The following is a 23,689-nucleotide window of genomic DNA, read 5'->3' as shown; positions in this document are numbered from 1 at the left end:
GGATTTTGATTATTTGGGAAGGGAGGATATAAGCTACAGAGGAATTCCTGAGCTAGCATAGCAAAGGGACCTGGCCAAGCTAGGGCCATTAAGAAACAATACAGGGCCACTGAGAGTCACTGGCAATGCAATAGAACTGTCCTCCCCGCTGAGGTGTGAACAGAGACTGGGGTTTGGAAGGTTGCCAGGGTAACTGGGTGTGAGGTGACAGGAAAAGAAAGTTTTTAGCAGGGTGTTCTGAGAAAAAGAAGGAAGAAGACAGACAAGGAATCCATCTTGCACAGGTTGGCTGAAGGCTGGCTGCACTGCTGTGGGGGACAAGCCCCTCTTGAAATGACCATGCTGTAAGCTCTGGATTCCCTCCATGCAGACTGAAGGTGTAAATAGATGGATGAACCGTGTTTCTTAAGGCAATGACAGTCTCCACCATGTCTCAGTTCTCAAGGAACACACACCCTGGGTGAGTGCCTGGAACCCCTTGTGATCTTTCTTTCTTTCTTTCTTTTAAGTTTTTTATTGATACAACAAGTAAAAAAGAAAAAAACACAAATACCAAATTACACATAAGAATAACCATAGACACATAATTTTCTTAGCAAACAATAAAACATCTATTGGTCTTAACACTAAAGACCCAACCTCCCGTCTATTCCATATTTCAAATTCATATTACTTATTGCCAATACACACTTTTATCATAATTAAACTTATTCTTAATAAATCTAATTTCTTATATCTACCTTGCAACTATTACTGAAGTTACTCGAATGCTGCAACTGAATTTAAACTACTATATTTATTTTTCAGATATTCTTTGAAAACCTCCCATTTTGAAACAAATTCCTGTTTTGATTTATTATTTATTTTTTCTGATAAACCATCTAATTTGGCATATTCTGTCAGCTTTTAAATCCAATCTTGTATAAAGGGGATTTCATTACTCTTCCACTTTGCTGCGATCAAAACTCTTGCTGCCGCCGTCGCATATAAAAATATACCCTTCCTCTTTTATGGAATATCCAAATCTCTTATTCCCAGGAGGTAGGCCTCTGGTTTTTTATTGAAAGAGATCTTTAGCATTTTTTGCAGTTCTGCATGGATATTCTCCCAGAATACCTGTATTTTCCTACATATCCACCACATATGGTAGAATGTTCCTGAGTCTTCGCATCTCCAACAATTACTTGACACATTTTTATACATTTTTGAAAGTTTCCATGGTGTTAGATACCATCGATGTTGCATTTTTTGAAAGTTCTCTCTAATTGTGTAACAATTTGTGAATTTCCAATTGATCTTCCATAAATTTTCCCATTGGGCCATGGTTATTGAAAGGCCAAAATCCTGGGACCACCTCACCATTGCCACTGTTACCTCCTCCTCCTTGACTGTCCAGTCAAGGAGGAGTCGATAAGTTTTGGAAAGATCTTTCTATTGCTCAGCAGAGAGTGGAGATGGCACCCAACTTTTGTAAAAATATATTGAAGCTGACAAAGAGGAAATCCAGGTTTGGTTCTAACTAAGTTTTTAATTTAAATATTGAATAAGGCTATGAGATGAAGCAACGTGTCACAGAGTGCTTCCCCCAGCCAACATTAATACCAAACAGGAAGTACCTTGTACAAAAGATACCTACTAGCACAGAGCTTTGAAGTTGAAGCCACTGATTGCGTGTCACATTTCCTGTTCCAGTTACGCTGGTCCTGCTAGCCCACTTGGCTGTTAGCAATCACAAAAGAGATTGGCACAATTCCCATGTGGATTGACAGTATCAGATTCACTTACAACACCCAACTCTTACATTTGTCCATTACCTTTGCCTATTTCTCTTGTTTTATACTAAGGAAGGGTGGATACCAGGTTGTTTGGGGGGGGGGGCAATTTTAGATAAAATTATAGCCCCAGAGAGGGGAATTGTTATAAGACATCTAAGGTCATAAATAAAATGAATGTTCATGAGCGCACAAGGGAAAAACACATACATAAACCACATGTTTGAAATAGTATAGGAGAGCAGTACTGAAGCCATCTTGACTCTTAATGACCCCAAATATTTCCTCTGCAGAAGGAAATATCTTGGAAACACTTTTCCCAATAGTTCTTTCCACTTACAAATTCTTCAAATCCTGTCAAAAGGGCATATTTTGTGTATGAACAGAAGGCAGCTTGTGTGGTCTCCATGTCTTTTGCCAAGGGAGTGGAGAAACAGCTTGAGGGATAACTTTGAGGAGACTACTAGCAGTAAAGGAAAGGATTATACAGTCTCTCTTTTGGTACTCTCTATGGTAGTCCCCAAGGTATCTTTTCAATAACAAATAAATCGGGACTGTGTAACTAGCAGTCTGGCCCCAAAGAACATCACTTTTCTAAACAGCTCATTTTAACATACAAGTTTGTATTACCATTTTGAGCCAGGTAACTGTTTAGGCAACATGTGAGCAAGTGAGGCTGCTGCGAGATTAATTTTTATTCAGTCTTTTTCACAACATCAGGGCTGCTTAAGCTTATGTCAATTAAATTTATATCCAGATAATTAAACATTCATTTGGAACATCAACTGTGCCCTCAAAGGCTCAGGCAAGAGACACCTGGGTCATTTCATCTCTGCAGGCTGCAAAGCATTAATGGATGAAAGAAAGAAACCCTCAGCAGGTCTGTATTAATTATCTTTCCACCTCTCCTCATACTGCCCTCATGGAAGATAAGGGTCATTGCAAGTCAGAATGACCTAGCCAGAAGCTTCCCACTCGCTCCATTGTCGAATTACCCAATTTTTCACACTGAAAAGCAAGATCATTGCATTCACGTAGTGCAGACTCCTAAGCCAAGCCTCCACCTCCACTCACGAGCCAGTGCAAAGCAGTTCTTTGTACAGCTACCATCAATTCCATTTTCTGTCTAGCAGTATTTCAGTGTTAAAGAGTTTTACCATAGGAATAAATAATCATTCAATAGCTAGAATGCATAAAGGACAAGGTTACAGTCAGGAAAGTTATATTAACAGTTTGCTTTCTTCCCATTTCCACCTGAATCCACACACACTCAAACACACAGAGAGAGAGAGAGAGAGAGAGAGATTTAATGGTTTTTTATTGAACTAAGGTACCAAATGTGAAAATCAGACTGCATTTCAGAGCATTCTCAAGGCCAAACTAGAGGGCAGGTGATCCACATTTTTAAGCACAGATTTCTCCCAGCCATAAAGTAAGAGGGTACATATTTTTAAACAAATGAGACACACAGGTGAGGAGTACAGAGCCATCCCGCTGCAGTTTCTTAAGTCTGCCAGCTTGCCCGCCCCACAACATACACTAGCACTGGGCATTGGCATGGCCCGAGGGCAGGGAGGCAGCCACCCCGTAAATCAGGTAAATAAACAAAATTACTTAGCTAAGAGTAGAAGTGATCAGAATATTTGAAATTGAAATGCTTGCTGAGGTCACTTTGATGATGTTGTGGCACATTCTAGTGAAACAACTGGCAACCCAACTGAGCAATAGGCGTGGCTTCTGGGAACTGACCAATCGCGTCACAGGTAGCTCGGTTCTGGAACAGGTGCCCTGCCCCCTTCCTCATGGAGTTGCCCATGCACCAGGAGCTTCCCTCCTCCAGTGCTGGACTGGAGAAAGGTGCTTGGAGAGAGGGGCAGTACTTGGTGAGGTAAGCAGCTTGAGAAGAAAGTCTTCCATGGGCATAGCCAGGCTTTATGTTGGGAGGGGGGAAGGCTTCATGTTGGGGGGGTCAGAACCTCAGTTAGTTAAGTATTTTTTATTGATTTACTTGATGTGGGGGCTGCTGCCCTCCTGCTTCTCATCCCCCTGGCTACACCCATGGCTTCTGAACCCCTCATTTTTCAGTTAAAAGTGGAAGCGTCATCTTTCTACATGATTAGGGAAGGTACATTTTCAGTGCAAGGATCTGCCGCCATTGTGACTTGCCTCTGCCTTGTTAGGAGGGGAAATCTACTAACTCAGCGTGACAAGATCTGGTGGCTGAGCAGATATCAAATAATAATCTGGCTCAAAAAGGCAGAACGATGGGTTACGCAATACTCGCCCCGACTTGAGCCGCCCTGTACAACGTACAGCAAATGTTGGTGGTTTCAAGTTGAGCCAAAGGGACCAGCAGAAGGGGTAAGGGGATATGAAAAGGGAGGAGGTTACAATTAGAATGCATTGCATGCTTTACATGCAAAAGGTCTCGGGTTTGATCGCTAGCATCTCCAGGTAAGCCTAAAAAGGACTCCTGCGTGAAACTGTCGAAAACCACTGCCAGTCAAGAGTACACAACTACAGAGCTGGGTGAACCAGTGGACTTGGTCTAAGGCAGCTTCGGCTGTTTCTAATAAACCATATTACGAGTATGATCATCTCCCTTGCTCTATAGAATCTGTCCCATTTGATTATTAGTGATCTGACCATCTAAGCTGCCATGCACCATGAAAATGTATACAAATGTGCCTAGAAAAGATGTTTGACAACATCTTAGGAGAATGCAAGGTTATTGCACTAGTACTGCATCAATCACACGCTTGCCTAGACTGACTGCAGCATTTGAGGAAAATTGGTGGGGGAGCCTTATGACATCTCTTCTTCCCACACGTCCCTACGAATCTGGAAAAGTAGAACTGATACTTCGTTTTCTTATGTTTTGCTCCTTTTATTGTGATATTTTGTAAGATTTTTACTGAGCTCTTTTCACAGAGATTCTCAGGACGATATGGTGCATTTTGTGCTTTTAAAAAATTCTTTTTAAATCAGAATGCATCCACATTTTCCAGTGTGGCTAAATATTGTGCTGCTGCATGTAAAGCTCACCAGGGACTGATTTTGGCAGAGTTATAATTTTGTTTTCTATGCCTGGTGTTTTATGATACAATACAGTCCCTACTAATTTCATTTTCATGGTTCTCCATTTTGTTTGGTTTGGTATTATTTTACATATTTCTGCAAAGTTTGTTTTCTCTTTAATACTAATGATTGACCATAATAAGGAGGTTGACTGATGGATAGACTGGTTTTCACACACCTGGACTGGTCTACAACTATACCACTCATGATGACAACGAAGTATCTGTGGCGTTAACTTGGCAGCATGCTTGCAAGAAGAGAGAACAGTGACATTTATGTTGTTTTCATACAGCGTGTAAACTCTTCATTCATTACTATAGCCAGTGGACCATGGACATCTATCTTTATAGGAGGAAGGGCCTCAGGAATTGTGAATTTCTCCTGCCTGATTTCATCCTGTTCTGATGGCCTGAAAAATTAAAGGGGAGGTTGCTGATGACTATGAGGATGAGGCATGTCAATAAGGCAAGATCACTCATAGTTCTCTCCCTGCTTAAAGGCTGCAGTGAATGGAAGCTTGCCAGTATTCTATCTGCCACACCCAGCTTACCTGAGATGAAGGACATTTCAGCGTCACTGGCTTAAATAAAGGGTGTAGCCCACAGAAAGGGCAGGCTGCAGCGTGCCGTCCTGACTTTATCTCAAAGCCTGATGGAAGGAAAGCCTCACTTTTCCTCCCTTAGCCAGACTTATTAATAGTCCATCACTGGACTAGCTGTAGCACTCCATCTCCATGGATAAACCTTTTTGATTTTAGTTCTAGAACCACACAGAGTTCTCCTGCATTTGGGTGTTGCTGATTTTGCTGTTCTCCACCTGCTCCCCGCAGTGCCTGATCGAAAGATGTGTATTAATGAGCCAAATTCCTTCTCCATCAAGTCAAACCTTGGGAGAAATTGAGATAATCAAGTCTGACAACACAGGAGAAGCTGAATCAATAGCAGGGCATGTTCTGCAATCTTCCTGCCTGTCATTTCAGGGAAACAGAAAAGGTATTATTAGGTGGTTTGAAAATTCTTTCCCATTAGGTCTTTACTGTTTTGCAGTATCCTCTTTCTGTGTGTGGGTTGTTGCATGTAAGTCTAAGAGAGCTACCAATTACAGAATCTGCTAAATGCCTGGCATCTTTTTACAAAATCGTGTCAACATTTTTGACACCACCTTCCTTTCTCAACAAGCGCCTTCACTGAGACACTTAACCTACTCCAGTTTTATTTAGTGCTAACGAGCACAACCAGGAATTAGAATATTGGTGAAATGCCAAAACTTTGGGGGAGTTTTTCAGATTGACCATAAGTGATACAAGGAGATAACATTTCCAGACATTAAGCAGGAACTCTGTAATAAAATGAATCTTTCTTCCTTCCTTTCTTTCTTTCTTTCTTAGCTGTGCAAAATTTGACCCTGACTCCACTCCTTGTTCACTTTTGCCATTGATGATTCCTTTGGTCTGGAACAGTGTTTCTCAAAGAGTGTGGCCTTCCAGTGGTCCTTGGTCCACTTTCAGGTGGGCCTCAGTGCCACATTTTGCTCAAGGCCTCCTCGGCTGCCTGTCACTTGCCCCCTCGCTGCTCCATAGCCCTTTAGCTAGACCAATGCCAGCGCCTGCAACTTCTCCCATGCTAAGTAACAGTGGCTGGGGGACAACGAGGTTTGACTTTGTGTGTGTCCCTCCTCTGAGGGGAAATGGCCGCATGAGGTGATGGAGGAAACTAGAAAGTGAAATAAAAGGTGAGGGATAGCTCAGTCTGTAGAGCATGAGACTCTTTTAATCTCAGGGTTGTGGGTTCGAGCCCCAGGTTAGATGAAAGATCCCTGCATTGAAGGGGGTTGGACTAGATGATGGTCATTGTCCCTTCCAACTCTAAGATTCTTAAATGTATGGAATTTGGCAACAACAAACCAAACAGACAGGGAATTGAAAAAGGAATAAGAGGAAAGATGTTGTAGGAGAAAGAAGTGAATGTAGGAGGGAGTGAGGAAAGAAACTGGCATAGTGGTGATGAGGAGAATAAGTATGAGCTGAATGTGAAGGGAGAAGAATTTACAGGAGATGGATAAAAATACTTTGAGACACATGTATATATAAAAGAAAAAGAGGCTGATACAATATCTACAGAAGAAATGTCTGTCGTTCGCTTAAGGAAAACTCATTGCTACAAGGAAAGCTCTTCAGCAAAAAAAATCTAGCAATTTCCAGTGTGACGTTTTAATTCCTCCCCTGGTGTCCCTATTCAGGATTGGGAGTGTTCCCTATCTGGAACCCTGGAGATCCACTGCCAGTGCATGTAGACAATATTGCACTACTTGATGGACTAGTGGACCTGACTCAGCATAAGACAGCTTCCTCTGCTTCATCATGGATAAAACTAAAAATTTCTGCACCTTGCAAAATATTTTACCCCAAAACCAATACTTGCCAGCAAAAATGAATGGAGAAATAAAACAAGCAACACAGGGAATAAAAATGCTGCCTTTCCTCCCCACATATAAACACATATAAACTTCAGCCCTTCATATCAAATTATTCCAACAGCCACAATTGAATGCAGGCTTTCAGCCTTATATACGTAATCAAAATCTAAAGCACAATTTAATAATTCTTCAAGGTTTAAGGCAGGCATAGGCAAATTCAGCCCTCCAGATGTTCTGGGACTACAATTCCCATCATCCCTGGCCACTTGTCCTGTTAGCTGAGTTCATGGGAGTTGTAGTCCCAAAGCATCTGGAGGGCCGAGTTTGCCTATGCCTGGTCTAAGGCCTGTCAGACATCCTGCCATTTCTCTAGATTTAGCAGCTAACTTGGCATCATTTGGCAGTCCTGTACGAGACAGGACAAAGCTTTCTACACAGAGGTACCAGTTTGCTAAATACCACTGTGCCCTTATAAGTCTCATTTCTGGGTTCTTTTTCTAGTATGTAGGGACAGAGGTTGGTCACCTATGGCTCTTTCCTTATAGTAAACCTTCACTGCCATGAAGGAACATGAAGCAGCAGGTTTGAAGTCCCTCTTTTGGGGATCATTTCCAGTTTGCAGGGGGCTGGCAATCTGTTTTGCTGCTTGCTCTTATTCTGGATCTATGATCCTTCTGAGTGACATCGGCTCTCCTCTGTCTTCCCTGTTCCTGGCACTGTTCAATACATACCCAGTCTCTCTGTGGCTGTGACTACTATCTTCCCCAGTGGCATTGCCTAGACTGCGCAGTATACAGCCATCTGAAGGAAATCTGTAGCATTGTTTGTAACGGGTGCAGCTCCGGGGGAAATGTGTATTCCTGCACTGAATGTTCAATCCTTTAGCCAATCTAAAAATGCTCCCTTTTTTTGTTTCCCATTGTGTTTTGTTTTACTTCAAGAGACCAAAACTCACAACATTTTCTGACTTTGAGAAAGGTTTTCAGTATTGGAAAAACTTGAATCCCTCTGTACAAATTCATTAAAATGCATCTCATCACAGACATTGATAGACAACGTGGAAAGACTTCGAAAGATTAAGAATTGGTAAAACTCTGCATGCTAAAAACAGCCTTTAAGAAGAGACTGAGAAATGGCAAAATATTCTAAAAGTTTCTGTCAATGTTATCATTTTTTGTGCCCAAGACAACTTGGTACTTCATGGAGGCAATTGGAGGGAAATTTCATGGGAGCCTGGTATATTCCTCAGCAATGTTTCCCCCCCCCCCTAAAAAAATATGTTTAGGGGTACTCTCATTTTCCTGTTCCTATTGAAATGCTGCCCCTCAATGAGGCCAAACTTAGATTCACAAAATGTTTAGGGGTATGCATCTCCCTGCGTCCCCCCAGAAAAGAAAGCACTGTTCCTCAGTACCTTGGAATTGATAAGCCCTCAGCTAGCAGCTCACATGACCTATGTGAACGCAAGTAAATAAGTTCTGTGTTATCCCCCCCCAAAAAAAAAAAAATATGAAAATGAGTTGATTGAGTTGATAGCAGGGAAAGCAAAGGATGAGAGATATTGGGGAAATTTAAGCAGCAAAATATTTTTCTATCATCTTCAACTGCACCCCAAATAGTGCTTAGATGGAGCAGATGAGCCAAGTTATATGGTTATGATTTTGTAAACACAAATGAAAAAACAGGAAAAGGCATTTCAAATGATAATTTATTAAAACTGCAGGCAGACGGTTTGAAAATTAATGGCTGCCATAGTCAAGCGTATGATAATGGCAGCAGCATGGCTGGAAAATACAATGGCAAACAAGCAAGATTATCTCAGGTTTATGATTTGGTGAGATACATACCCTGTGCTGCCCACAGTTTAAATCTTGTTGGATACCAGGCTGCAAATGTTTGAGCAATGATTGTAATTTTTTTGGAACTGTACAACAACTCTTCAATTTTTTTCAGTGGTTCCACAGGAAAATAGCGAGTTTTAATGGACACACTTGGAGTTTCTTTAAAAGGTCACAGTGATACGAGGTGGTCATCCAAACAGAGAGCAATTAGTGCTTTTTGAAAGTCAGTAAATTGTGTTTTTTCAGTACTGCATGACATGGCAGATCACAGAAATTATAACAATGGAACAGCTTTTGGAGCACAAGATTTGATCAGACAAATAGACTTCACATTTTGTTCTGCCTTCTTCAAAGATGGGGAAGAATACTGAGTTGCATCAAACAAGTGTATATAAGAGTACTCTCTGGATGAAATTTAGCCAAACATCAAGACTGCACTTCGAGTTTATGTAACCTTACCAATGACTGTGGCATCTTGCGAACGCAGCTTTAGCAAGCTCAAGTTGATAAAGAATGATCTCTGTTGTACTATGAACCAAGAAAGATTGACCAGCCTTGCCTTATTATCAATCAAACATGAAGTGGTTTCACAAATTATTGTAGATGCCATAGCAAATTTGCTTCAGTCAAAGCAAGAAAAGTGAAATTTTAACTGGTTCATATACATAGATTTATAAGTAATAAAATACTGTTTAAACACATTAGACCAGATGTTTCTTTTAATCCTGCATCTCCATATTATGCCAAAGTAGATCATGTAATTTTTTCAAAATAAATAGGAACAGGAAAATAAGTATTAAAAAAAAAGGTCATAAAAGAATATGATGCGTTAGTAATGTAAGTTTTAGTCAGGGTTAATAATCCAGGGTTAAGGTTAAGGTAAGTCAATGTATTATAGCATGTTACTGATTTATGCATACAGTGTACATTGACCTACTGCTTATAGTGCATAACTGATTTATGTACTTTATTATTTGCACCATTAAATTACTTGGAGCATTTAATCGATGAAATCAAAGCATTCCCATCTAAATGAACAGTAGTTAATTTCATTTTAGCAGTAATTTTTAGACAAATAATGTGGCTAATTTGGTAAAGTAATTTTTTGGTGGGCGGGAGCACTGATACAGCTCCTTGCCAGTTTGTTATCTTGAGAATTTCTTTTTACTACAGGCAGCTATTCCACTGTCCTGCAGGCTACCTCGGATCTCCCAGAGAGGCAGCCCCTAAAGGGTCTTTTCCAAAGCTACTGCTTCCTTTCATTGCTTTTCTCTCTCCCAAACACACGCGGTTTCCAAAGCTCTCCCCTCAGTCAGAGGTGTTGTCCCGAGAGGCCTGAGACTCTTCAAAATAAAAACCTAGACTAAAGACTGCTTTTCAGACAGCAGGCTTACAGCTATATGCAAACTGATGTCCTTCCTTCCATAATCCCCTACCACGCCACACCTGCCTATTGTATGTTCCAAGATGGCCTAGTCTCTGTATTCTGGGATCATGGTCTGGCTCAAGAAATGGACCTTCCATAAACTTGACATGGAATCTTCTGAAAGCTAATAGCTTCCTGTGTTCAGAACATTCCAGAGAGGCCTCCATATCAAGAAACCATCTTGTGACAATCACCTCTCATAAAGAGACATTCACTAGCCATCGAGGAACATCAAACAACCATTAATCTTCTTTTGCCTGACAAAGAATTTGGCCATTGGTCATGATAAGCTGTTGAGGAAGTAGTTCTGCTAATTCCCTTACAAACAGAAGAAAATGTTTCTTGAGTTGGGGAGAGGGGCATGGTATTTGTCACAAACTTCTTTTTTTAATATTCCTGCAAGGCTGCAGATAAGAACATTTGCGATGTACAAAAGAGGACAGAATGTTCCACTTTCCCATTGCCTAAAAGTATACTTGTCTTGACATTACAATTAGAACATGCTGCAGTGCCATGCATTTGAACACTCCCCTCACCCCAGCAGGTACTGCTTGTACCCTTGATAAAATGCTGATCCGTTCCTTCTAGCTCTGCTAAATACTTTCAGCTAGCCAGGAACAATAATGGTGCATTATATTTTATCCCAATAGCCCTATTACTAAGCACAAAGATGCTGGCGGGGTGAGTGACAATATCTGCATCGCCTGGATTCTTGTTTCTTGCCGTCTCCAGAGTCTCCTACTTGCTCAGTTACATGGAAACAATTTATGAACATCCTTTAGCAACATGAATGTCTGCTTGTAAGAAACTTGTTTCTTTAATCACTACTGTCAGCCTCCCTCATCCCCACTCCCCCCCCCCCCGCCAAACCTACTGCAATTCACTCGCTTCTTGTTTTTCTCCATGGGCAGTATATATTGATGCAGCAGCAATGTTTGGAGTTTCACTTCATTGCTTTGGGCATAAAATCACACAAAAGGAACACGGATATAAGGGAAGACACAGTCATTTTCATGCCCAGAATATACTTTGAAAGACATTTATTACAATATAATTTTGCCTTCCCTTAAAATGTATTCATGGAAAAAATCATATTCGCATAGATTTCATGTTAATAGAGCCTTCTGCACCCTGATCTTAAAACATACTGGCCACTGTATGGAGGCCCACTGTAAGGTGTGTTCTGAGCCTTTGGGTGGGCCTAATGGCATGTGCAGAGCCATCCCTGCCTTTGACTTTATTCATCTCCCTTCCAACAGGCAATTCTGCATAGCATCAAAAATAATAATAGAATCATGCTGCATTAGAAACTGCTTTCAAAACTTCCCCAATGTTTGGAATAGATTTGTGTCATGGTGGGGTGGGGGCTGCAACTGAGAGATGAAGAAAGTGGAGCCCTTCAAGGATTGGCTTGGGGACATGTACTTTTTAGCATATTCGTAAATGATATGGAGTTAGGAATGAGCGGTAATGTGGCCAAGTTTGCTGATTAAGCCCAGTTGTTCAGAGAGGTTGAAACACATAAGAAGTGGCAAAAGCTTAATAATAATGATGATAATGATAACAACAACAACAACAACAACAACAACAACAACAACATGATGTTGTTGTTGTTGTTGTTGTTTTGTTGTTGTTGTTGTTTTGTTGTTGTTGTTACCCCGCCCATCTGGCTGGGTTTCTCCAGCCACTCTGGGCGGATTCCAACAAAATATTAAATCTCTCTCCAGGCTGCATAAATGGGCAGTAAAACAGCAGATGCTGTTCAGCGTCAGCAAGTGTACACCAGTAGTAGTCAGCAGTGCTTATCTGACCTTCTGCAACTGCAGTCACTGCACCTTCCTAGGAGGGGTGAAATGGCAGTGAGGATGGTGTGGTGCAAACGCACCAATGGGAGCAGTGAAATGGCTCTGCTATTGTGTTTGCACCACACCGACCGACCTCCCGCCTTGTACCTCCCCATCCCAGTAAGCCGGTGATGAGAGGTCAGGTGAGCACTCCTGCTGATCACCACCGAGGCACATTGGACAAAAAAATATATATTATCACACACACACACACTAGTATGATCTGAACTGACATTGACTGACCTTGGGGTCCTAGCAGACAGCTCAAGGATGGTGTTGATCCAGTGTGCAGTTGCTGTGAAAGGGCAATAGGTTCTACCTCTCTGTTCAGTCTTTGTGTGTCTCTGTGTGTTCATTTTTATGTACCGTTCTGGTCACCTGTCTCAGAAAGGATATTGTAGAATTGGAAAAGGTAAAGGTCAAACAAAATGATCAAAAGATTAGAGCAGCTCCCTTATGAAGAAAGGCAACAATTTTGGGGGTGTTTTAATTTAGAATAAAAGTGAGTTACAGCGGGGACATGATAGAGGTGTGGAGGATGTGGATAAAGATAGGGTTTTTTTTCATCCTCAAACATAATACAAGGCTATTCAATGAACTTGTACACTGGAAGATTCCAGACAGAGAAAATAAAGTTCTTCACATAGAAGAAGAGGAGTCTGGATTTGATATCCTACTTTATCACTACCTGAAGGAATCTCAAAGCAGCTAACATTCTCCTTTCCCTTCCTCCCCCACAACAAACACTCTGTGAGATGAGTGAGGCTGAGAGACTTCAAAGAAGTGTGACTGGCTCAAGGTCACCCAGCAGCTGCATGTGGAGGAGCAGGGAATTGAACCCAGTTCACCAGATTACGAGTCTACCACTACACCACACTGGTCCTCAAACACTGTAGTTAATCTATGGAACTTGCTCTCACAGGAGCCAGTGATGGCCACCAACTTGGCTTTAAAAGAGAACGAGACAAAGGCATGAATGCTGTCAATGGCTGTTTTCCCCATTTCATCAGAGAGCCCCAGCTTTGCCTGCCCCACACCTGATGCCCTAGATGATGTCAGGCATAGGACAGATAAGCTTGGCTATAGGAAAAACAGCCTTGCAGGCCAGATTACACTGTAGAGTCAGGAAAGCTTCTCAGTGATGCAACTTCCCTCCCCAAGAAAGGGACCTGAAAACATATAAGGTGTAATTGACACCTTACTGATTCATATTGTACATCTAGTCACTTAGCCACTGGGAAAACAGGAAGCTTGACTAGATGGGCCTTTGGCCTGATCCAGCAGGCTCTTATGTTCTAACATGAAGTAAATAGTACCTGTGAGGCAACTGGGTTTCCACACCCTTTTTTACCTGAATGATATCCATTCAAGTCATCAAAATGATGAGAAACAATACAGTGGTACCTCAGGTTAAGTACTTAATTCATTCTGGAGGTCCATTCTTAACCTGAAACTGTTCTTAACCTGAAGCACCACTTTAGCTAATGGGGCCTCCTGCTGCCGCGTCGCCGGAGCATGATTTCTGTTCTCATCCTGAAGCAAAGTTCTTAACCTGAAGCACTATTTCTGGGTTAGTGGAGTCTGTAACCTGAAGCATATGTAACCTGAAGCGTATGTAACCTGAAGAGTATGTAACCCGAGGTACCACTGTACTTTGTTTTCTTTTTCTTTTTTCTACTGTATCCTAGGCAGAAATATACAATTGGGGAAACAAGTGAACATCAAATATGGGAACTCTTTATATGGCAAGACCTACAACCTACGCTTATTTTTAAAACTAGCTTAAACTGTCTATGCTTTCCTCCAAAGAATCCTAGGACGTGTGGCTCAGTTTCAGTGCTGAGAATGTTCTGCTAGACACATAATTATAATTTACAGAGTTTAAATGTGTGGTGTTGCTATACCCACATGCAAATTCTTTTCTTCAACAATAGAAATACCTTTGAAAAGCAGGTGTTCCTCAAGTAGACAGGCAACATAATTATCTCATTCACATCCTTTCCAGCCAGATTGCCTCAGGGCTTACCGCATGCTGGAGCCCTATAAACAGTGATGATTCATTGCAGATCAGCCAGGAAGTACTCTTCTGAGTCTGACAAGGTGTTTCTGAGCTCTTAAAAACTAAATTTCTTGTTGCCTGGTGAACACAAGCTCTTCTTTCATTTTCTTCAACTCATTAAAAATGGGGAGCATTGTACCTTGTGGGGATTGTATTTTCCAGATGTGAAATGTGGAATCTCTGATAAATTCTATGCTAAATTTTCACTTGTGAATCTTGAACTCAGCTTTATCCCTTCAGCCCTTACAAACATATATCTGAAACTCTAGGATGGAGAAAGAAAACTCATTTGGGGGCAATTGGAGCAGGAAAATGGGGGGGGGGGAATGATGAAGCATACCTTCTCCCAATCACTTCTCTGCTCTCAGTTGCCACCTCCATAGATCTTTTCTTTTTTAAAAAATGACATCCACCTCTAACATACAGATTTGTGTGTAACATGTAGTTTAACCAATAGCCACCATGCTATAAATACCAAGCTCTTCGTATTTATGGGAACTCAGATGTTCATGGAATTTACTTCCCCAGTAAACACATACGAGCATTATATAAAAACAGGTGTTCTTTCCCCCCTTCTCTTCTGCTTGCATGTAATATATCAGTAGGTGTGGGAAGTGCCGCAAGAAAACTTCCTGCCTCTTTTTATACAAGAGTAATGTGGGATGCATAAAATGCATACAAGTGTTACTCCTACCATGACATAGGCTGCCTCTGTCTACAGTGGAACAAATGACTCACGGACAGATGCACACTAGAGCTCATCCGATGACCCCTAGATTTGCCCTGTTACGTTCCAAGTATGCTTAAGGTCATCATAGCACACGTGCCCCCTTTAAAATTTTCTTAAATTAGAACCAGCCTTTACGCTCATTTCGCCAGACTTTCTGCCCTGCAAGCAACTTTAAGAGCCACCCGCTCCTCCTGCATCTCCCGTGCATTCTCCACAATTAGCCAAGCACAACCTCTTCACAGAGAGGCTTATCTGCCAAGCACAGATGGTTGACCCACATGATTGGGAGGCATTCCCAGCTGTGGATCTCTCTTTCCATCACAAAGTTAAGCTGAATGAATGTCTCCTACTGCCTCCTCAGCATTCATTTGCATGCAGCTTAGAGCTGAAATTGAGATGATTTGTCTCTTTCCTTCCAACATCTTAAAATGGAAAGTAGCCAGAGGTGGAGGTGAGAAGCTATTCCTTCCTTTCCTTTGTTTGCCCAAAACTACCTCACTAAAGTGCCCACACCTGGAAAATAACTACTACTTTTTTTTCTTACTTTTTTTTATAGATAACATGCAATGAACATTTTTCCTTAGGAACCTAGATCCTTTATTAAAAGTGTGAAGCATTTTGTGACTGCTTTGCTGGAGGGCAGATGAGTAGCTTGATCTCCCCAACAAATTTCCATAACCAAAACAGATAAGCAATTTTGACTGAAGAGAGGAAAACAGAGGAAAAGGAGACTGTTTTCCCCCTGTAACCTCTTGATTACTCCAAACATCTACCTGGGTGGTAGATGAGTTGTTTTACCATCTCTGTGCCATTTAAGCCACCAGATCCTCTCAAATGTACAAAAACAGGAAACCACTTTTAACAGTCAGATCCAGTGGCGTAGCGTGGGTTGTCAGCACCCGGGGCAAGGCAAGTAATTTGCACCCCCTAACCCGTGGATTTTAGGTAGGGGCAGAGAGCTGCAAGTGCGAGCGTGCCCCCCCCAGATGTTGTGCCCGGTGTGGCCGGCCCCCCTGCACCCCCCAAGCTACGCCACTGGTCAGATCATTGGCCTAGCTAGCTCAGCATCATCTAGGATGACTGACAGTGGTTGCATGGTGAGTTCCTGCCCCCCCACCAAGGATAAATAAAGACACCAGACACCAGAATTTAAGGGTAAATGGGCAAATTAGGCCACAACTTTATTGAATTTAGGAATGAGAGGCATTGGCTTAGGCATTGGTCCTATCGACTATCCGGCTCCAGCCCATTTGCTGGAGACACGGGAAGGGTTAACACCATAGTGGGGGAGTCTCCTGCTGAGGCACGTCAACTAGGAGCTCCCCCGGGTCACCGCTCAGGGCGTGCCTTAGGCCCACACCTCCATAGGCTTCGGACAGGGCCACGCCCCCCGGAGTCCTTTATCAGACCACCCTTCAATCTCTGAGGGGAGGTGATGGCGTTCCTCCCCCCCACATCCTCTAAACCCCTTCTTACCAATGCCTAACCGCCAATGCCGAGAAGTTGTGATGAGTTGCTACGAGGTAGGCGAAAAACCAAATGGCTGTAAATTGCCAATTGGGAAAAATTCCTACCATGCCCCTTGCGGCGACAGACCAAAGTCCATATCAAAGTCAGAAACCCACCTAAAGGGAGGGAGGGTGGGAAAACGTGGGGGCTAGCCAGCAAAAGAGGGCGAGCCCCGGCCGCACCGGCCCTAAATAGGGCAGGCCACGCCCCCCCCAGCCACCCGATTGGCTGGCTGGGTGGACGACGCAGCTGGGATTCCCCTGCTCTCACGGGGGCTGAAACCAGCCCCCGCTCACGTGGGGTGGGCGTGAAGCCCGCAACCCCACCTCCTGGGTAGGCCGGAAGTGGCTTTCTCCAGGGCTTCAGTTGGGGACCCTTTCTCTGCCCTCCTTGACTTCAGGACCTTCTGCACGTAAAGCTGATGCTATACCTATATGCTATCACCCTTCACCAAAGCTTCATGAAGTAAATGGTTGGTATGTGGGAAAACTCTTGGAAGATGGTAATGCCTGGGGTTCCTGTGAGCTTCAAGGTTCAAAAGCTAGCTATTTTTGTAAGCAATAGCCAAAATATATGTGAAAAGAGTTATCTGTCTCTTACCACCTTTTTTAAAAAAATGTAAAGTAGCACTTGAAAGAAGAGTAGTGGTGGACGAGGAAGACTTGAAGCTTCTACTTAACTCTGTCCCTTCCTACCATTTGTCTACTCAAAATCACCACCATTTTGCTGTTGGTAAGAAAGCAGCTTGAGGGTAATCATGGGTGGACAAGTTGCCCGAGGGTTTAGGCATCCCTGTTTAGGGAAGCTTTTAATGTTTGATGTATTACAGTATTTTAATATTTTTTTGGAAGCTGCCCAGAGTGGCTGGGGAAGCCCAGCCAGATGGGCGCGGTATAAATAAATTATTATTATTATTATTATTATTATTATTATTATTATTATACTCCTCCATCTGTTCTTCAACTCCTGGTTGCAGCCTTCCAAGGATACTTTTCATTTCAGAGCAAAAGTCCGTTGCAGAAAAGAGGCATGGAATCCTGTGTCTTGTCTACCTTGGGCCTAAGATTCATCAGGCTCTTGAGTTATTTCAATGACACACAGAACTGGGTTTAAGATGTTGGTGTCAAGGCTCTGGTGATCATGGGTGTTCAGATGCTAGGCCTTACCCCTATCTGCAACATGTAAGTGCAATAATGGCCAGTGTTATTGTAAACCAGACTCTTGAAGCCAAATTCACCTTTGGGTACCTCCAACTTGCAATGGGGAATCATGGTGAATTTCACAAGGCATATTTTGACCCTTTAGTCCTACTAGCTAGAAAAGATTTCCCAGCTGAATCCAGGATGTGCATGGTTATCTCTAACAAACAAATGATCAAGCAAAGGTTATAAGTTACCCATAAATAAATGACCCACAGAGGAAATTTATGCTTCGGATCTTTAACAAACATCCTTGGCATTTAGTAAGTTCCTCCTCTGCCTTTAACTTTTACATAAAATCTACCTGGTATAGGGGTGCTGTAAGGGAACATTTAATATACTGCATATACTGAATAGTCTGAGGTTTCTCACTACATACCACATACTCTGGAATAGTCCTGTTGAACATTAAAATATAATTAAATTGAAATAGTTAATTTGTAGATGGTGACTTTTTACTTACTTAAAAAAAAAACTTTTTAAAATCCCACCTTTCTTCCAAGGAAAAGTATACTTCTTCATGGTAGAGTACATTGTTCTCTCCCTCTCCATGCTGTTCTCACAACAACCCTGTGAGGTGGGTTAGGCTGAGAGATTGTAACATGTCTAATGTTACCAAATGAGCTTCATGGCTGTGGGGATTTGAACCCTGGTCCCTGTTTGTAGCTCTTCTACTTTGTCCTACCTAAATGCAACGGCTTGGTCCAGACATTAAAAGAGCCCTGCTGATCAGATCTTGTTTCACACAGTAGCCAACCAAGCGCCTATGGGAAGACCATAATCAGGCAATAGCCCTCTCCCATTCTCGTACGCCAGCAACCGGTATTCGGAGGCATGTTGCTTCTGATAATAGAGGATAGTATATAACCATCTGGTTAAAGTAAAGGTAAAGGGACCCCTGACCATTAGGTCCAGTCATGGCCGACTCTGGGGTTGCAGCACTCATCTCACTTTATTGGCCGAGGGTGCCAGCGTACAGCTTCCGGGTCATGTGGCCAGCATGACTAAGCTGCTTCTGGCGAACCAGAGCAGCACACGGAAACGCCGTTTACCTTCCCACCGGAGCGGTCCCTATTTATCTACTTGCACTTTGAGGTGCTTTCGAACTGCTAGGTTGGCAGGAGCAGGGACCAAGCAACGGGAGCTCACCCCGTCGTGGGGATTTGAACCACCGACCTTCTGATCGGCAAGTCCTAGGCTCTGTGGTTTAACCCACAACGCCACCCATGTCCCATCTGGTTAGTTGCCACTAAAAGCCTTATCCACCATGCAGTTGCCATTGATTATAAAGCATTGTTTAGGATTACAGTACAGGGATGAGCAAGTGCAAATCTTAGACTTGCACAGTCTCCTCTCAAGATAAGGAAGCTTAAGGCTTCTGATGACTTTTAAGAACAAACAAACCACAGTGCTATATCTGGATATGAGAAGCTGATTTGTTTTTCTTCATTGGTTAACAAATCAGGATCTGAAACCACAGCTGAAAACGGGTTTATTTGAGCTGAGATTAGAACAAGCTACAGTTTCTTGTCTTCATAACTGGAAACTGTGGTTTGTCCAAAACAGGAACAACAAGCTTCATTTTATTACATGCAAGATAGAAGGGGGAACATGCAACCCAAACACTTGCACCTGCTTGTTCTTGCAGTGTTGGCAATAGAAATCTGAGCTGCTAAAGAGCCATTTCTTATTTTCAGAGGCCCATTTTGGGTTCTGTTACTTGGTCACAGTTGAGTGGTACAAGAATGGCTTACAGAAAATAAATAGGTTGGTACTCAGCTATGTTTTACACAGAGTAGACCCACTGCAATTAATAAACATGCTGGGAGGAGGGAGAGAAAAATAAAAATTAAAAAAAAATAAACATGACTAAGTTAGGTCCATTGATTTCAGTGGATGTACTCTGAGTTGAATAGATTTGATGCTTTACCTAAAGCTTGCCTAATGAATTAGTGGTATAAGTTTGCATTGATTTTAATTTTGAATCAATGTCTATTTTGAAAATACCAACAAAGTAATCTTCACACCTCAAACTTTACCAATATTTATTTTTCCTGAAGGTAACTTGCTGATATCTCAAAACATAGCTATGAAGTAGTGATTGCTAAAGCTAGCCACATAGTCTTAGCCTCTCTTTGTTGTCCTCCCTGACATTTGTATACCAAGACTCTACTGACTCTCAAGAGATCTTTCATACAGCATTTTCAGGCCACGTCATCAAACCTTTCTTAATAGTAAGATTTCCTTAGGGATCTTAAGCAGGACTAAGCCTGCTCATAAATGAGCCTGCATTGTTTGCTCATCCCATCTCTTTGAATTATATACTGTGTGTTTATAGTACTCCCTGAAGTCTCAAGCAGGGAGGCACCATATCTCCAAGAGCAGTGACTCAACTATGGTTAGACAACAAGACAGATCAACAAAGGAATAAAGATGAGAAAACATTGTGTTCCTTTCATGAGAGATACATTTGGGAGGGGGAAATCTAGTCAAGTAAAAGGGTTATAAGAAGGGGTAAGGAATATGGGAGCAGATGGGTCAATGAAGCTCTATGCAAGAGAGGCAGAAAGAGGAAATGACAGCACAGAAGACAAGAGTCTTAGTACTTGGGAAAGAGTGCTTCATGCCTTGTGATAATGCTCTGAAGGTGATAGTATTTTTAGGAAGCTTGTAAAATCAGTGTTCATCTGACTGAGTGGCTGATCCACTTTCTTGGCTTGCTTAGAATTGGGAGACAGATTTCCTGAGAGACTGGTATGGCTAAAAAAATAATAGGCGTCCAGACACAGACACATTTTCAAAGCACTACATAAAATTAATTTAACAGTGCAGTCCTGCCCATGTCTGTTCAGAAGTAAGTTCTGCTAAGTACAATGGGGGCTTGCTGCCAGGTTAAATGGCACATGATAGGAGTCTAAAGCAAAAAAGCAATCCATAGCATCTTCTATCGGGCAAGATTAACAATGGAAAAATTGCTGCAATGCTCACTGGTTTTTAATTCTCAGCTTTAAATAGCACGATGTTGTGCATTTAAAGTCATTTTTCAATGTCTCTCCCCAAAGCACCTGTGTGAACAAAGACCAAGAACTCTGTGTTCTATCCTTGCCACTGTTATATTTTAAAATGCTGAGTTATGGTAAAGGTTGCCTTCGGTTGTCTCATTTTAATGGTAAGTCTGTTCTAGTCTAGAGAGCAGGCAGAGCTGATTAATGTATAATAATGGAAAGGGACACAGCTTTCTTCTTACAAGGCCATAAGTGAATCTGAAAGCTTTCCCCCACTTTTACAGTGCAATGCTATGCATGTTTACTCAGAAGAATTTGGTGGGATCTGTTCTCAGAAGTATGCATAAGGCTGTAGTCCTTTTTATCCTTCCCAAAGGCCTGATTTCCATGTGAAAAAAATGTGAAGGCTGTTTATACTAGTGCATCTTGTTGAACTTTGATAAGAAATACAGATTGTCCACAACCATTGTTCTAGTATGCTTTCCAAGTATCACTGCTAGGTTTTTGCAAACATCACGGCTCTATATTGTGGTTGCAGCTCTATAGTGTGCTTATTAATTAAACAGACACCAATCGTATTATTATTAATTTGAATATCAGGTAGTTCCCAGAGCCCCATCAGGTTGAAGCTTTTAGTTCAAAATATTTTGCAAACACAATTGGAAAATTATACAAATTTAAAGGCAGAAATTGCCTAATATGGTTTAACTACAGGCAACTCCCCATTTGTGCAGGGCTTGCGTTCAGCAGAATGAGCATAATACCGCTCCAGGTGTCACTTATGCCTCAACTGTGTGCAAATGGGGAGTTGGCTGCATACCTAATAGTTATTGACAACCTCTGATTTTGTATACGTGCTGCCAAAGTGAGCACGACCTTGTGATTTTGTTTCAAAAAAGAATATCTTATACATAATTTTGGAGTTACTTGCGGCGCCAAAATGTAAGTTTTCCTTTGAGGTCACATGTGCATTATAAATGTGCCTTACATGGTTCAGGACCTCAATACCTTAAGGACTGCCTCTTCTCATATCAACCAACCCAGACCCTGCGCTTGTCATCATAGGCCTTTTTCTATGTCCCCACTCCCTGAGAGGTTCAGAGGGTGACAACACAAGACAAACTTTTTCTGTCATAATTCCCTGTCTGTGGAATGCTCTACCCAGAGGGACTCTCCTGGTGCCACCATTACATGTTTTTAGGTGCCAAGCAAAAACATACCTCTATACTCAGGCCTTTGGCCATTAAATAATCCATACCCTGTTAAAAGGAGGGTGCTGTTATTATGATGCTTGACCTCACCCCAAAGACTCACTCCTCCATTGCCTCCTGAGACAGATGCCAACCAATGCTGTCTATTGCTATGCTTTATGTTTTTATTATGCTCCTTTTTATGATGGCCTTTCATGGAAACAAATAAGCAGTACAAAAATGCCTAAATAAAAAGTGTTGTTAGCACCCCAATGAAATTACACTTTGTCAGTGCAAGGCCAAATCCTGGCCTTTAGCCAGAACCTGATACCTGGACATGTGATGCTAGAACATGTCTTAACAATTCATTTGATTGAAGAACAAACCCATGTGAACAATACTTGGAACTCATCAGTTACAGCCAGACCTTCTTTGATTCAGACAGGCTTGTGCTTGTGTAAAGCGTAAATGGTAGCTGTGCTTCTTTGTGCAGAATCCTAGCCAGCACACTGTCAGGAAGATGGCTTGTGTATGTCACATTTCCATCTGGACTTTTGCCTCCCTGTGGGAGTTCTGTGGTAGTGGTGTGGGAAACTCCAGTAATGTAGGAGATGGGAGATCTAAATATCACTGTCTGCGACTGTTTAACTCTGACAGTGATCTCTGTGCGGATATTTAATATTTATACAGGTAGCTAGGAAGGGGCATCTGCTGGCATCAGGGCTCCCTCCACTGGCATTAGATGCCAAAGGCCAAGCTTCCTGATCTCTCAACATGTTGTTCATATTGCTCATCTTCTGTATTCTTGCCATTAAATTATGAAATAAAATCAGCTGCTCAAGTATTGGTGCAATATTTAGTTGAGTATTAGACCTTGTGGCTCAAGCCTAATCATGACCTACTTACTGTTTCCCCAATAATCAGTGCTTACACCATAAAATAAAAATCTGCTAGTTTGATAGCTCAGTTGGTCAGAGTGTGGTGCTGATAATGCGAAGGTTGCAAGTTCAGTTCCCATATGGGACAGCTGCAGATTCCTGCATTGCAGGCAGTTAGACTAGATGATCCTCAGGATCCCTTCCAACTCTACAATTCTATGAGTTCTAGTGGCATGGGAGAGGGAGGAAAAAAAATGTTGAATCCAGGGGTCAGGACTGAGCTAGGATCTGCTGGATCTCGAGTCTGCCCCACGGCCACCTCTTGAAAGCATCAAGCCCAACTGCTCTGCCAGCTCCAGGCTTGCCACACTGCCTTCCAGCCTGGCTGGTATGATACAACTGCAGATGCACCCTATGTAGTTAGTTTGATTTGAGAAGATTAAGTGGCCCTTACTATATTCCAGTTCAGAAAACCATAGCTCTTTCCTTGAATAGAACAGTGGGCAAGAACCAGGAAGTCCCCGACTTAAAATGTTTTCCCCAGCTTAAATTCACTACGTGACCATGGGGAAGCTTCTCACTCTCTCTCATAAAGTGGTATAGATATTAGCTATTCAAATCAAAATATTCACTTTTCAACTGCAATATGGGGACGATAATTTTGGCCTACTTTTCAGGTTTGCTGTATTACTGAGAGAGCCTTTGTAAAATGTGATCAATTGTTACATGCTATCATCTTTTCC

General features: G+C 42.1%; 1 long non-coding RNA gene across 1 annotated transcript; it reads left to right on the top strand.

The window, feature by feature from the left end:
• Positions 1-3,559: 3,559 nt before the first annotated feature.
• Positions 3,560-9,655, top strand: LOC308473995. Its single transcript, XR_013984446.1, has 3 exons — positions 3,560-3,660; positions 5,680-5,842; positions 9,219-9,655. It is a non-coding gene; the product is annotated as an uncharacterized lncRNA (long non-coding RNA).
• Positions 9,656-23,689: the final 14,034 nt, after the last annotated feature.

The sequence above is a fragment of the Podarcis pityusensis genome (assembly GCF_964106645.2).
Source record: "Podarcis pityusensis genome assembly, chromosome: 3".
In the NCBI taxonomy this organism is placed as follows: Eukaryota; Metazoa; Chordata; class Lepidosauria; order Squamata; family Lacertidae; genus Podarcis; species Podarcis pityusensis.
This window is presented reverse-complemented; position numbering and strand designations above follow the sequence as displayed.